The sequence below is a fragment of the Schistocerca serialis genome, chromosome 4 (assembly GCF_023864345.2).
Source record: "Schistocerca serialis cubense isolate TAMUIC-IGC-003099 chromosome 4, iqSchSeri2.2, whole genome shotgun sequence".
NCBI classification, from domain to species: Eukaryota; Metazoa; Arthropoda; class Insecta; order Orthoptera; family Acrididae; genus Schistocerca; species Schistocerca serialis.
The window spans coordinates 674,034,206-674,051,467 of record NC_064641.1 but is presented as its reverse complement, the minus strand read 5'-3'; the positions used below and the strand labels follow the sequence as shown (position 1 = coordinate 674,051,467).

Genomic DNA, 17,262 nt, shown 5'->3' with positions numbered 1-17,262 from the left:
ATGCAGGTTCGCACTATCGTTCCAAACTTCACCTCCGGGCGATCTACGTCTCGTAATATCTGTACCGTGATAATTAACTAATTTCGGTATTCAGATATACACACCTTGAATATTTGATGTTAGTTATTGGATTTTATTTTATGCAAAAAACTGTTTGAACATTTACTTTATACCGTAATGGCGTCTCACAACAATACAATCTCTTTCCTCCTCTCATACGTCCGAAGCTCCATTTCCTTCACAAAGAGTCTATAAAACAAAATCTTTGGGTTGGTGAGACACAGAGATGAGTTCGTAGCGCGGAACGTCCGATTCTCGCAATCGGTATGTGCCGTTCACCACAATATCAATTCGTCGCACCCAAATTAGAGTTGTGCATACATTGATTCACGATACTGATCATCACTTCTCGGCCTTCTGGCTAAGAAGCACCCCACGGTCGGAGCGGTCCGTTGTGCTCTGTAGCGGGTCGCGAGTCGCGTTTCGTGGTCGTGGTCGTTTTCGTTTGTTCTAGGTTTTTCCAGCGTTGATAATTTTGCGGTGAATATGTCGAACAGGTCGAACAGTATTCAATGCGTATTCGACAGAGCAGCGAGACGGCCAACGGCCTTTGAAATACAGGAATGGATATTTGGTGATCTGAAAGTACCGGAAAATGACGTTGACACCTTTCAACTGGATTTTGTCTTATTCTCGTTATTCGTGAAATTTCTCGACCAAGAGAAATACGAAAAGTATGGCCTGGCACTCGCGGGCGAACATCCGTTCCACTACTTCGATGGAACAGTCGGAACAGTGCATATAGTGCCATCTGGCTTTGGGATACGGACTGTGCGGGTATTTCACGTACCCCCTGAGTGTCCCAATGAAGTAATCGGCCGTGTCCTGTCGCGGTATGGCAAGGTGCTTAGCATCACGAATGAAAAATGGGGCAGTGCCTACCGTTTCCAGGGCAACAGCGGAGTCCGTAGTGTTCGTATGGACCTCCGCCAGCACATACCGTCATACTTAAATATTGCGAGTACAAGGGCACAGGTTACCTATATAGGGCAACCACAGACATGCTCCCTCTGTCAATCTACGGAGCATCTACGCGTGGAATGCCCGCGCAGGCGCCCTGTGCAACTGCCGCGGGAACGCACGGAAGGTGACAACCTTGTGCCTCTTCTCAGCGAGATAGTGGCGGGTGCTGCCCACCGAACCGCTGAGAGAACTGACGACTCGACTTCGGGTCCGTCAGGAGAGGTGAAAACGGTACCTAGTGCAACTATTGACAGCCCTATTGAGATTGTCTCGGACCAGACGCCCATAGTGGCAGTACCGCCGGCGGCGACTAGTGCGCCTGCTGTGGCCAGTGATGTCACTGTAGAACAGATGGAGGTAGTTCTTCCTACCCCACCCCCACAGGCGGATGACGCTAAGTCCCCCCGACGTCGTCATAGGCGCAAGAAGGCGAGCCAAGAACAGCAGGCGGAGGAGGAGGGCGTCATACGTCCCCCTCCTGAGAGCAGCTGTGAGGCTGAATCTCAGGCCTCATCTGTTACACGCTCTGTTTCCGCTGACCGCTTGGACGGTATGCAGAAAACTGTTCGCCAATTAGAAGCACTCATTAGTTCCTCACGAGATCGGGGAGCAGTCCCCGCAAAACGTAAAAATGAACAGGGTAGCGAACAGCCGCTGCAGCGCACTCGCACCCTCTCACATATCGCTGCGACTGAGCCGTCTGCGCCGCCTGGTTCGGACTATCCCGCCGATGGGGGAAGACTGAACTGGGCTGACGACGAAGACGACGAAATGCGTGATTGAGTGGGCTCGTTCCCACATGAGCTGTCTGGTCTTTGTGTTTAACATCCGGGGTGAAGTAGCAGGGTTACTGTTTCGATCTTTACGCACCTGCTTACATACGACCATGACCTCATCTGACGTTACTTTCTCTGTGTTGTTTTCTTATGCCTGCAATTGACCGTCAGCCGGGAGCCCTCTCCCTTTTAACAGTAAATATCAACTCCATCTCCAACTCAGTAAAACTACGCTCTCTGAAGGACTTTCTGCGCCTTGGTGCATTTGATGTGGTCTTTCTCCAGGAGGTTTGTGCCCCCTTTCTCTCTGACCTGGTTGGTTATGAGGCACTATATAACCATCGACCCTGACGCCAGGCGAGGCACTGCGTTGCTATACAGATCAGAGTTAACTCCATCCAATGTTACAAAACTACCCAATGTTCGCGTTCTTGCGTGTATCATTCGGGATGTACTTTTTATTAACGTCTATGATCCTTCAGGAGCTAATCACAGGCATGACAGAAGAACACTTTTTACGTCAGAGATCACCCCTTTCTTGACAGCTCGTCGTCTTATCGTGTTTGGCGGAGATTTTAACTGTGTGGTAGCCGATGCTGATCAGGTCCCAACGCCCATGAGGTGTGAAGCACTCGCTACACTCCTCCAGGCGGCTGATCTTAATGATACGTGGCGCCACTTTCATCCCGCCTACACACAATATACTCACATCTACCCCACTGGAGCAAGCCGTATTGACCGTGTTTATGTCTCTGCTGATTTGCTTCCTGCCCTTTGTGCCGTCCAAGTCATTCCTGTGGCCTTTAGTGACCACTGTGCGTACTCTTGCTCCCTGCATATCACGGGCCCAACCCCGGTTCCTCGGGGCACCTATTTGAAGATGAATACACTTCATCTCCCAACGCCCGAACTACGCACTCTTGTCACGAAAACATGGCGGGATTGCATCGCTACTGCATCGAAGTACCCTACCACTATAGTTTGGTGGCTCCGCTGTGCGAAGCCGCGGCTGCGACGTGTTATCCAGCAACATAGTCGCGAAGTCGCACACTGGAAGCGAAGCACATTAGACTTCTATCAACAATGTCTAAACGATGCACTAACCCTTCCTGCTGACAGGTATGACCAGCTACGCATGCGCCTCAACAAAATTAAAGCGACAATCCTTCGCTTCTCTCGGGAGAAGGCCGAGGGGATGGTGGTGAGGTGCTGCTCCACATCCCTGATTGAGGGCGAGAGGCCATCCAGCTATCACCTTGCCTCTGAAAGGAATCACGCAAAGAAGAACACCATTCTACGCCTTAAAACAGACGATGGTACGCGCCTCACAGACCATCGTGAAGTTCTAAAACACCTAACAGATCATTATACGCACCTCTTCCAGGATGATGCGATAGACGTCGCCGCCCAACGAGAACTTATCGGTGGGGTCCCAACTTCATTGAATCGTCGAGACCGCGACTGTTTAACTGAACCACTCACACTCGCTGACCTCACATCTGTCCTCCGTGCCTGTCCGGGACAAAAATCACATGGCCCCGATGGTCTCCCTTATGAATTCTACCAACAATTCTGGGACCTGTTAGGAGACCGCTTCTGCAAAATGTGCGAGGAGATTTTTGCTGGTTGCGAACTACCCGCCGAATTTCTAGCTGGACGTATTGCCCTTATTCCAAAGGTCACAGGTCTCTGTCGAGCTAAAGACCTGCGTCCTATCACCATTCTTAACACTGATTATAAGTTGGTGGCGCGAAGCGTAGCCTCTCGTCTTAAACAGGTAATGAATAAGGTACTTTGCCCTACTCAATCATGTGGCGTTTCGAACTGAACCATCTTCCTATATACCGTGATGCTGTCTTACTCACCGCCGACACTCGAACCCCGGCTGCAATTCTCTCCCTAGATTTCGCCGGTGCCTTTGACAGGGTCTCCCACCCTTACCTACTGGCCGTTATGTCGCGGATGGGCTTTGGGGAGCGCTTCATAAGAATCATCCGGCACTTCTTGGATGGAGCAAATTCCACAATTGTTGTGAACGGTTGCCGATCACGACCAATTCCTATCAGACGATCAGTCCGACAAGGGTGTCCCTTGTCAATATATTTGTTCGCTATAGCGCTGGACCCCATGCTGCGTGACATCGGAGGGATGGTCGATGGTGTCGCTCTCCTAGGCGTCACCTTCCGCAGTGCGGCATACGCGGATGATGTCGGTGTGTTCGTCGCAAACGCTAGGGACATCGATTCAGTTCGCCGAGTTCTCAACGTTTATGAACAAGCATCCGGTGCCATGTTAAATTCCAATAAAACGGTGCTGATGCCGCTAGGACCACGATCATTGACCATCGAACGCCCATGGTACCGAGTTGTGGGGGAACAACGTATCTTGGGCCTTGAGGTGACTGCCTGTCCGCAACGCATGTTAACACTCACGTGGAGGCGGCTTCTCACGCGCATCAGAGGACTTTGCGTGAGTCACGCTGATCGACGACTCGACCTCCATCAACGAATCCAACTGATTAATACTTACATCCTATCACGGGCATGGTACGTAGCACAACTCCTTACGCTACCGAAAGAAACTGGCAGAGCCATCTCAAAAACAGTATATTGGCTCTTGTGGCGGCATGCACTGTTCAAAGTTGATGCGCAGACTTGTACACTGTCAAAGGTCGACGGGGGCCTTGGACTCATTGACTTTCCCCGCAAATGTGCGGCCCTCCTGATTCACCGTATCGCCACCTTGCGTGAAACTGACCCAGGTGGGACAACAGCGGTTCTTTTTGACCGTTATCGCCCACGACCGGCGCGTGCACCAGTCTGTTTGACACATATTCCGTTCCGGATGACGACAGTCAAGGACTATTACCTCAATCAAAGTTACGTCCTAACAGTGGCCACTGACAAGGCACGCACGTCGAAGCGCCTTTACCAGGCCCTTCGAGGTCAGCCCACACCACATAAATTAGAGGACAGACGACCGTCGGTCATCTGGCACCAAGCTTGGGCTAATATCCACAACCCAGCCCTTCCCACGGAAGTTTCAGCGCTATGGTATCGTGTCGTAAACAATTTAATACCCACTAATCATCGCTTGGCGCGCATCCGCCTACGGCCATCGGCTGCTTGCGGCCGATGTGGTGACGTAGACACCAGAGAGCATCGCCTCTTATGCTCCCACGTCACAGAAGTGTGGGACCTTGCACGTGTGCTCATAGCGCTGATCGGTGGGACGACACCAGACAATGTGTCCATCGACTGGTTCCTTGCCCCTGATATTCAAACCCACCCCCGACCAAGACGTAACGCAATGGTGTGGCTCTTGGGCCACACCATTTTCACGATCTACGACCTTTCCCTCACCGATGCTGTCTCTTTCATGGACTACCTGTGGAGCCAGCATCGCCTGGCGGAATCTGATCGGAAATATACGACTACCTTTGCAAGGTTTCTGAAAGTTGCAATGGTCCATGGTTATCAAAAAGTGTTCCGGGTTGACTAAGGCACCTCGTCCAGGAATTGCCTGGGTTTACCCCTGGATCTTTGTCACTCGGACTTTGAAACTACCCTTGACTTGACTATACCTAAGATTCGACATTGGAAAAATTATTGCAAAACATTATTGGAAAATTAGAAAACACGCAATCTATCTTAGAAGATTATTACTTCGTTAATTCTATGGGTGATGGGATTATCTCGCCAGTTTCGTTTTCATTTGTGTGTGCTGCCGTCCCTGTTTTTAATTTGCCTTCATTTCTGTCTTTATTTATTTCTGCCTTTTTAGTTACAAAACTCATCATTTGCTTCACACCTGCAGAGAGAGGTGTATTTCTGAAGTGTGTCGTCGCTCCCTGGGGCATAGCAGAGTGTGCCTCCGCTTTTATTTTCGGTTTATAGCAATAAGTCTTGCTACTAACAGCACCCTGCTTTATGTGCTGCGTCGACACTAGAGGATGGCGGCATTTTTGGAGGGGAAAAGGTAGGGCTATAGGGAAGGAAGGAGGCCCATTTAAAAAAAAAAAAAAGTGTAGAGCGGTGCAGAATTTTGGCTGTTGATAACTGAGTGAAGGCAGACGATGAGTTATCGATAATGTAATGTGACCTGTGGTTTACCAGTCTGCAAGTGTACAAAGTCAACAAGATGTCTGCAACAGATTTTGTACTATCTAAAGAAATATACATCCAGTGGCTGGCAGTATTTGCTTGTCTTTGGTGGCAGTATCTGTAACGTAATATTCTATCTGGGAAAACATTCTTCTGTCAGACAGTAGTCTTTGTGCCCTTTCTGTGAATCACGAAGTAATAGACCATTCTCACCAACATGTTCACAACAGACCGAACTGAAAAAGCTTTTCATGTGCTCTATGGTCATTTTTCCATTTTTAGTCGCTTCAGTATGGATGTCCCGTGGACACATTGCTGCTAGATTGTTTGCAACCTGTGAATGAAACGTCTGTAGTGTTTCAGGCAAAAAATACAAAGCTTGTTCGTAATATGCCATCCAGCGACACAGCCACATCTGTTATGTAACTGTTGACAGATTGTAATACACAAGCCGTTGATTTTTCACCTCTGTGTGATTCTGTTGAAGACAGTTTCCACTGTCCTGAATATAGGTTGGGATGGCTTCCATTACAAAATATATACGTTTGAATTCCACAGATGGATGGTATAGCCCTCGCTTTGTCAAACTGTGCTCTAACAGTTTCTTTTACAGCCTGCAGTTTTGATGTTTAGTTTCCCTTGAAGTGGTCTGGACCTTGGAGTTTGTTCGTCACGCAATCTAAAATTATCTTGCAGTTGAATTTCGAACAGATGCAGCTATAATGGTTCATAAGTTTTGTGTACGAACGGTAACAGTAGCTGAAATAATCTTCATAAATATTGGTTAATCTTCTGTCAACGATACACTGCAATGCACAGAGTTGTGAAATATTTGGAGGGGAAGTGTGACTAAAATAATCATCACAAATGTTGGTTAATTTTCTGTCAGCGATACACTGCAATGCACTGAGTTGTGAAATATTTGGAGGGGAAGTGGGTATTCACATTGACTTGCAGTTCCTTTATTTGCTGGCGAGGACGTTCGAGACTATTGGAACTCTCATACTCCCATGCAGTTTATTCTCTGCCATGAGACTTAACAGTCACAATTCCAATGTATCATTTTGAAGATGAAGAAACTTTTGTTTAAACTACTTACTGAACTGAAACATATCAACCAGTTTATTTAACCTTGTCTATCTTCAATTACGGAAATAATCTATTATCATATTTAGATGACATATGAGAGCCTGTCAGAACACCTGTATCTCCAATTTCTTTTTTTAGGTAGTACACAAATATGTACACTTTCATATTATATCTATAAATACACATAAATCTGAAATGCAATCTACATAAATTTACGTAAGTCAAAAAGGTTCACGAGAAGGACACCTACATGTATCTATATATAGGATCACATAACTCTAGTACTAATTGCTGTAATATTATTCATGATACGAAACATATTAAAATAATGTACTAAAAATCTCTTTTTTATATGATGCAGCATGACAAAATGTTCTACATAGTTCGTTATACATTTTTCTCACCTTCTACCAATGTTGATGTTGCAGTCTTCCAAACCTGGTATGTAATGTTGTGTAGACGAAGGGATCAGGGATTTGGCTCACAGTGAGTGTTATCTGAATATGGCATCGTAGCTCCATAGACAGTCCCATGACTGTTAAGTTTATTAGCATATCAGCGTCACAGCACAATCATGTACACTGTACACGACTCGTTGATATACAGTAGTGTCAACCCATTTTATCCGTTGTTATTCCATGTCAGTGTTATTACGTATTTTTGAACTTCGCAGTACTCATTTCCCATAGGATAAGATGCTATTGAGGTGGATTTGACGTCCAGATGAACATTTCAGGATGGTATGTTAAACCTGGTTTCCTAGTAATAGTTATAAGTTAAGGACGGAATGTAGAAACAGGCCACACTTTGTGGCGGTGGTGAGGGGGGGGGGGGGGGGGAGCTTACCGGGGTATCTGCCCTGCGGGGTAATTTAACGGGGCGCCGAATTCATATTCTTTAAGGCAAAAACTTTGTTTCACGAAGTGCCTAGCATCCAGCCACGCTGGTCCATCGGTTATTAAAATGGTTTTGAAACGCATGCCAGTTGGTTTTTGAACATATTAGTTGATTTCTGAACGAATCATAAGTTGATTTTTGAGTGCATGCGTAGTATACGTGATGTCTCTGCCAGGGGAATCCCGTCCCATAAAGAAATTAAAAAAATTTTCCCGCAGATAAAAGGGGACGGGGCTACACGAGCTGAGCTAAATAAACTCGAACGATTGAATACCAAACGCTGTTTATTTAAACGGTTGATTGATTGTGCGAATAAGGATTTTATATTTATTAGCGAAATCCATAGATTCAGACTACCTACGTGAAAATAAACGACTAACAGGAATAACAGGTAAGAAAGATTACGTATTGTCTGTTCGGTGGATCCAAGAAAATGAAATGTTGACAGAAAATTTTTACCGGTTCGCTACACTACTAAGGGCCAGTTGTACAGTCTCTGTTTAGTAGCCGCGTAAGTTCTATTCTCGAAATAGCGCGGAAAACGCGCTGTACGAACACGTGATAATGCCTAACCGGAGAATAAATGCGGGATCACTGAACCGGTGATTCTGGCAGTCTTAGCGAAGATGACTGGAGAAGAAGTTTGACAGTGACAGGAACAACTACAGAATTAGTGATGACGAGATTGTTTGTAGAAGGAGGAAGGAGAAGAAATGGGGACTTCACACAAATTATGTGGAAGAATATGACGATTCCAGATTTATGTAAGGATTTCGTACTAATACTACTTTTCGATCTCAAGCTTGAAAAACTAAAGCATATGAATGAAATGTGAAACTATTTCCTAACATAAAACTTTTAGCTTGTAATAGGTCTAATAGGCATTTGGTATTGGTACTTCGTGAATTATACTCTGTTATATTTATGTAAATGAGGTAGATATAAATCACCATTTGTGCCAAAACAGTCTCGCTTATTCGGCGTGTGCTACAACTGCTGTAATATTAGAAGGGCTTATTTCGTTTTGTCTCTAGCAGCCAGTGACAAAATAGACGTAATCAAATCGAGAAACCACACCAATCTTGGGCACTATTCATATTAACAGCTTTTTCAGTATTAGACAATGAAATTTTTCAAGTAGCGAAACGTTTGACGAACTTTGATGAAGTAATATTTTATTTTGTTGAAAGTGAAGCACGCCGTGTAAAGCTGTAGCAAGATTAGAGAGAGAAAAATACTGGGACCTAAGAATTGAAGAAACGTGTACTCTCTTACTTGTTTCTTGTCTTTACTGGTTTCATATTTTCTATTTTTACTTTTATGTAACAAAACAGGAAGTTATTAGCTAATAGGTAATGTAGAGTGCAAATTTTCTGAAGATTTCTTATTCTCTGGGTGACAAACAATACCGTCGAGTATTGACTCCTAGTTTTTTTTGAGGGGATAGGATGTCAAACCAGCCGATTGAGAGGCACCACAGGACATATTAATTTCCACTGTCCTGAATATAGGTTGGGATGGCTTCCATTACAAAATATATACGTTTGAATTCCACAGAGCGAAATACAGTGATCTGCGGTAGAAGAATGCTGTGCTTGGAGGTGTTGCAGTGCACTTTCACACACTAAGACCAAATAACATGTCTTACACTTCCTCGAACATGCATGTTCTGTATATAAAACTCTTCAGAAAGATGTGCACTACAAAATGAACATATTTTTGAGGAATAGTTTTTTAAAATATTTTTGATGTCCTATCTCAAACGCTCGAGTGCCCCGGTTAGGAAATATTATAGATTCGGGGCTGTGCGGGGAAGGTATGTTCTTCCTTCTTCTAGTCCATCTTCTTTCTTCCCTGTCTTCTACGATGTCTTTTCTGTATTTGACACTTCTTCCTTTCTTCTTGCTTCTATGTTGTTTTTTTCTCTGGCCTGGGATATGGCGATTAAGATATCTAGGATTTATACCTGTTGTTTTTCAGGAATATTTGATGTGAATAATGTGATAAGGAAATAATGTGATTTGTTTTATAACACATTCGCCCCAATGCGGCTTCCAGCAATTCTCTTATTTATACTTCTGATATGTGGTACTGACATTAGCTACCACGGTGTTTCTGGAGATGCTAGTCTTACTTAGCAATCCCCCGTTGTAGATATACCTCTCAACGAGGTAACCAATCCTCATAATGATATTTTTATTTTATAGCTCCAGGCTGCCTTGTCGCACAGGAATATTGCTGACCAGCTCTTCTAAATTGTATTTGCTGCTCCAGCGTCTGCTTGTCGCCTGGTTCCATCTTTGAAGATGAACTTTTCTGCTAATTTGCAGTAAACCCAAACGCCTCTTCTCTCGCTCTGTCTGCTTTCCTCCTCGCCATTACTCTGCCATCTCAGACTGATGCGGGACATTCACATTGATCCTATGGATCGTCGTCGACTTGCCACATCGTGCTGCGGTACTCAATGTCCACTCGTGTTACAAACATGTTCCAACCTATGATGAATGAATTCCAGTGCTTTGTTCATAGCTATCCTAAAACTTTACAATGGGCGTTGGCCTTGTCTAACAATTGCTTTAATTAAATTTTATTTCCTTTTACTTTATATATGCTATTGTCCTTAATCTTAAGCAAGTTTCCTCAACTTCTTGGAGAAATAGTCGAATTATAGAATAATGGTGATGTGCGTTTTTTTTCTTGCAGATAAAGATACAAATTATGTAAATACGTGTTTTATTGAACTCTTTTCTCTGCTGTTGACTCCTGCAACATAAACTCTCAAAGGAAAATGTTCCTTTACTGATTAACTCATGTATGTTCATCAAATTATCTCATCAACATATTACCAAATTATTCGAATATCTGTTTTCTTACTGTACCTCTAATGCATCTCTCTGGCCTCTTTTTACCTTTTCTTTCTCATCACCTTTTCATATGAGAAATCGAGCCAATATATAGGCAATAATTTCCAATCCTCTTCCATTAATTCAAAGATTCTTTTTCTATTTGTACATCAATAATTTGAATTGTAGGTGACGTGCAGATAAAAACTCCATTAGTACAATTTGAACTGGAACATCAGAAATATACCTCGGCTCAATCAAGCTTTTGAACTCACAGCTATCGCTCATATGCTTTTAAATGGCTTACTTGGTGCTTCCCCAGTGTCTTTCCTGTTTTTGGGTTGGCCAGTTGTATGTATAACTTTGCGAATTTCTGCCGGACCCCTATATGCACCGAAGAATTTATGGTATTGCTGTTTTTGTTTCTGTGACAAATTATGTGTCTTTACCAAAACTTTCTGTCCCACTGTAAAGACACGATTAGTAGCAGTTTGGTCCGTCCTGGCCTTCCTCCTCATAGCTGCACAATGTAGTTGTTCAATGCCCTTGCCACCATACTTCGATGCTGTACTCCTGGGATTGGTGGAAATTTTATCAGCCCCCTGATCTTATCTAGGGCTGGTTTATTCTTTAGAACTGTAATTGGCGGAATTAACGTGGTGCTAAGCGGCACTCATTGACAACTACTTGAAATTGATATAAATACGTATCTCAGGTATTATGCTTCTTATTGTGATACAAATGACACAGCGTTCCCAATACCTTCAATAGCCATTCCGCTGGGTTCGTACTTGGTTTATATCTTGAAATGTATATGGGTTTGATCCCATGTTTTCTGCGTGTCGTCTGCCAATATTTGATCTATATTGTGGCCCATAGTCAGACAACATTTTGTCAGCTCTCCCGACTTGTTTTAAGAAATCGTGTTTAAGTGGTCTTGCAGTACTATATACTGTGGCCCATTTTAAAGGGGCTAGGTTATTGTAAGACATTTCCAGGGGCAGATATGGACTCTGAACACAATCTATTGGCTATGAAGTGTAGATTAAAACTGAAGAAACTGCAAAAAGGTGGGAATTTAAGGAGATGGGACCTGGATAAACTCACTAAACCAGAGGTTACACAGAGTTTCAGGGAGAGCATAAGGGAACAATTGACAGGAATGGGGGAAAGAAATACAGTAGAAGAAGAATGGGTAGCTCTGAGGAATGAAGTAGTGAAGGCAGCAGAGGATCAAGTAGGTAAAAAGACGAGGGCTAGTAGAAATCCTTGGGTAACAGAAGAAATATTGAATTTAATTGATGAAAGGAGAAAATATAAACTGCAGTAAATGAAACAGGCAAAAAGGAATACATACGTCTCAAAAATGAGATCGGCAGGAAGTGCAAAATGGCTAAGCAGGGATGGCTAGAGGACAAATGTAAGGATGTAGCGGCTTATCTCACTAGGGGCAAGATAGATACAGCCTACAGGAAAATTAGAGAGACCTTTGGAGAAAAGAGAGCCACTTGTATGAATATCAAGAGCTCAGATGGAAACCCAGTCCTAAGTAAAGAAAGGTGGAAGCAGTATATAGAGTGTCTATACAAGGGCGATGTACTTGAGGACAATATTATGGAAATGGAAGAGGATGTAGATGAAGATGAAATGGGAGATATGATACTGCGTGAAGAGTTTGACAGAGCACAGAAAGACCTGAGTCGAAACAAGGCCCCAGGAGTAAACAACATTCCATTAGAACTACTGACAGCCTTGGGAGAGCCAGTCCTGACTAAACTCTACCATCTTTGAGGCTCGCCGATGACATTGTAATTCTGTGAGAGACAGCAAAGGACCTGTAAGAGCAGTTAAATGTAATGGACAGTGTTTTGAAAGGAGGATATAAGATGAACATGAACAAAAGCAAAACGAGGATAATGGAATATAGTCGAATTAAGTCGGGTGATGCTGAGGGAATTAGATTAGGAAATGAGACAAAGTAGTAAAGGAGTTTTGCTATTTGGAGAGCAAAATAACTGATGATGGTCAAAGTAGAGAGGATATAAAATGTACACTGGCAATGGCAAGGAAAGCGTTTCTGAAGAAGAGAAATTTGTTAACATCGAGTATAGATTTAAGTGTCAGGAAGTCGTTTCTGAAAGTATTTGTATGCAGTGTAGCCATGTATGGAAGTGAAACATGGACGATACATAGTTTGGACAAGAAGAGAATATAAGCTTTCGAAATGTGGTGCTACAGAAGAATGCTGAAGATTAGATGGGTAGATCACATAACTAATGAGGAAGTATTGAATAGGATTGGGGAGAAGAGAAGTTTGTGGCACAACTTGACCAGAAGAAGGGATCGGTTGGTAGGACATGTTCTGAGGCATCAGGGGATCACAAATTGGGCATTGGAGGGCAGTGTGGAGGGTAAAAATCGTAGAGGGAGACCAAGAGATGAATACACTAAGCAGATTCAGAAGGATGTAGGTTGCAGTAAGTACTGGGAGATGAAGAAGCTTGCACAGGATAGAGTAGCATGGAGAGCTGCATCAAACCAGTCTCAGGACTGAGGACCACAACAACACTACAAAAATAAATTTATGTCCCTTGTTTGTTCATGTCAACGGTCCCATCAAATCTGTTGGTTCGAGTGTTTCAGCTTTTCTGGAGTTATTGGATGCATGGGCGGTCTGGCTTGAAATGTTACGTGCTTAGTCCGCTGACAGTCTTTGCACTTGGCTAATGCTTTTCTAATTCGTTTTTCCATACTCAAAAAGTGACATGACTATTTTAATTCCAGCTAACACTTTCGTGGCCCATAGTGCACATTGCTCAAATGTTATACCAAATACATTTATTAATTAACTCCTCTGGATTACACATCACCTATGAACTTGTTTGTAGGTATGTATCGGGCGGGGATCTTATAATGTTTGAGCCTGTCTTCGAAGGAAAGAGTAACATCACCTAACGTCACACTCCCCTTTCCCACGTCGAAAATTGCTTGTTGTTGGTTTAAAAAAATCGGCCCCGATGATCATCTCTGTTGATAAACTTGGCACGATTACAAAATTGGTTCCTATCTTGTGTCCTTGACACTTGAATGCTGTCCTAGTCTGTTCTGTGACATCGGTGGAGTGACCCATAATTGGTCCTTTTTTTGTGGCCTGAAGACCGGAAGTTCACTTTCAGTGTTACATCGACTGAATGGCTGTTCCAAAACGGCTGTCATTTCACTCCTGCAATCAGTTACGGCATTTACAGTTGTGCTACCAATATGAAACCTAATTATTGGGTGTACTTCAAGTGGTAAATTTCGTTCGTCCTCTCACATGATCGCTTTTTCAACCGCATCATACAGAAACCTATTAATCTTTGTACTCTTAAACACCATACTTTGTGGTGGAGTCCCCTCTTTGTTAGTACAGTTTTGCTTCATTCTTCCGTGTATTCTCGCACTATCGCATCATAATCTCCTAAATTGCATATATCGGATTTATTAGCAGGCCGTATTCTAACTTGGATTTCCCCTGATTGCCCGTTGTCCTCATGAACTGCACCCACTCACTTCTCTGTAATAGGCATCTGGAAAATACAATGAAATGTCTCATCATCCTCCTTTTGTATTATTTCGATTGTTGGCACTTCTGCCTCATCATCAGTCGAATCCTAATCAGTCGAGTCAATTGTGCTTTCCATCCTAACTGTTCTGTCTCTATCATTGGTTTCTCTCGTCTTGAATCATATGTGAGTCGATTAATTTGTTTACTGTTAACTTCAAAATTTTTCATGGGTATTGCGTTATCCTCCTGGTCTCGCACTTCTACAGCTAGTCAGTGTCACTGTTGAGGAAATTAAGAAGATAATAAGGACCACGAAAAACAAAAGCTCAACTGGTATTGATGGTATTTCCATCAAAATGTTGAAAAACACACACATTTTCATTTGTGAAGTCCTGTGCCACGTCTTTAATGAATCACTGAGATTACTAATTGTCCCTGATAGACTTAAATATGCAGTGGTTAAACCATTGTACAAGAAGGGTGACAGAAACGAAGTAACCAATTATCGTCCTTTTTCACTCTTAACTTGTTTCTCCAAGATTAATGGCTCTGAGCACTATGGGACTTAACATCCATGGTCATCAGTCCCCTAGAACTTAGAACTACTTAAACCTAACTAACCTAAGGACATCACACAACACCCAGTCATCACGAGGCAGAGAAAATGCCTGACCCCGCCGGGAATCGAGCCCGGGAACCCGGGCGCGGGAAGCGAGAACGCTACCGCACGACCACGAGCTGCGGACTTCTCCAAGATTCTCGAGAAACTTGTACTTAGTATTCTTGAATATCTTAGTAAATACAATATTCTCAATAAAAGTCAATTCGGTTTCCATAAAAACATCTCAACAGAAGATGCAATATATTCTTTCACCCATGTCTCCAACTGGAATTTTTTGTGACCTTTCTAAGGCATTCGATTATGTGAACCATGAGATTTTTCTGAGAAAGGCAGAATTTTATGGGTTGACTGGAGAAGCAGGGATGTGGCTTGCCTCCTATGTAAAGGACTGGAAACAGAAAGTCATGGTAAATGACACTAATGGAGAACCAGTGTCCTCTTTTTGGGGCACAATAAACTGTGGAGTCCCACAGGGCTCTATTCTGGGTCCTCTACTTTTCCTTATTTTCATAAATGACCTTCCAATGTGCACAAGGACTAAGATAAAATTTACTTTGTTTGCCAATGACACGACGATTCTGGTAGACAATTCAACAAATACTTATCTTGAAATCACTGTAAATGAAATTTTTCAGGAGACCTTTAATTGGTTTACCTCTAATGGATTATCCCTAAATTTTGAAAAAACTCAATTGATTCAATTCCATACAAGCCAAAATATCGAAGGGGAGATTAATGTTAAATACAATGATGGGAATTTAGCAAGAGTGGAGTCAACAAAGTTCCTGGGTCTACTTGTTAATAGCAATCTAAACTGGTCCTTACACATTCCTTACCTATATAAAAAACTAAGCTCAGCAATTTACGCTATTCATGCGATTGCTTCCTTTAGTGACTTAAATACTTTGAAAGCTGCCTATTTTTGTTATTTTCATGTCCTGATGGCCTATGGAATCATATTCTGGGGAAACCAGCCAAAGGCAAACAAAATCCTCATAGCCCAGAAAAGTGTCATTAGGATTCTGTGTGGTGTTAATTACAGACATTCCTGCAGGAAACTCTTCCAAGAACTGAGAATACTCACAGCAGTATCTCAGTACATTTTCTCTCTCATGTGTTTCTTGTGTAAAAACCATTCCCTTTTTGAAATGAACAGCATGAACCATACCTATGACACTAGGGTAAAAAATGATCTACATCTTGAGCAAAAGAATCTAAGTAAAAATATTTAATGCTCTCCCTCAGGCAATAAAAATATCAGTTACTGATCAACCTACTTTTAAAGATCAACTTAAACAGTATCTTCTAAGTAAAACCATTTACTCACTGGACGAATTTATGTATGAGAATATGTAAATTGATTTTGATCTATTGTAAGACTGTTCAATGTAATTTGTAACTTTTTACAAAAAGCAATTCTTGAAAACATTTTTTCCATGTAATATATTATTCATTGTATAATCTATTATTATAAACAAATGTCTGAAATTATGTAAATGACACGTTCTACACCCAAGCGATTTATCGCTAATGGGTCTACAGAACACGAATTAAATAAATAAATAAAAAATAAATAATTCTGACGTTTGTCTGGGTTAGGTGGCCTAATCTCAACCTTAGATAATACGTTTTTCCTTTTGCTGATTTGACTTTCTCGGGTTCTGTGCTTCTTTCACTGGCTCTGGAATGTTGTCTGAATTCGACTAGTTCTGATACTGTGGCCGAAACTAATTTGGCTATTGCCACCACTTCGCTCGTTCCCATTTATATTATTATTATTGTTTCGGTAAAATCGAGAGTTATAGCCATTACTGTTTCGACCTGAATTCCAATTTCCTTCATTTCGTGCATTATTCCGGCCTGAATTCTGCCTTGATCCATTATTATTGCCATAGTCCCCATTTCCTGTCCTCGGCGTATAACCGTTATTGTCTTGTTGGCTCCTTCGCTTTCGCGCATTATCTTCACTGAATATAAACTCTAACTCATAAAGGACTCCCTTGAAAGCCTGAACGTTATCTCCTGCTCTACCCACTAAAGATTGTTGCCTTCATGGGATTTTCGCTGTGCATAAACGGATTAGTTTTTCATCACTCTTTGGGTTATCTAAGCACCGAATCCTCTTCACCATGTACTCAAAGAATTTAACTGGGCTCTTTTTTTCGAATTCTCACACAGTACCTTCTGAAGACATTCATATTTGATTCTGTTTTGTGTTTCAGACGACCAATATCGTGACAAAAATGACAATGTAAACACCTTGTACGATTTACACGTTTGAGCCATCCTTTGCACCGTTTCTGCAACAGCAACGTCCGTGTGTCCACAAAATAATGAAACCTAATTATTATGACAACGACCA

At 42.6% G+C, this 17,262-nt stretch overlaps 1 protein-coding gene across 1 annotated transcript in view; it reads left to right on the top strand.

Annotated features, from left to right (window-relative positions):
- Window positions 1-17,262, top strand: part of LOC126474159 (D-threo-3-hydroxyaspartate dehydratase-like) — a 104,243-nt gene that overhangs the window by 543 nt on the left and 86,438 nt on the right. The gene's annotated exons all lie outside the window — the stretch shown is intronic.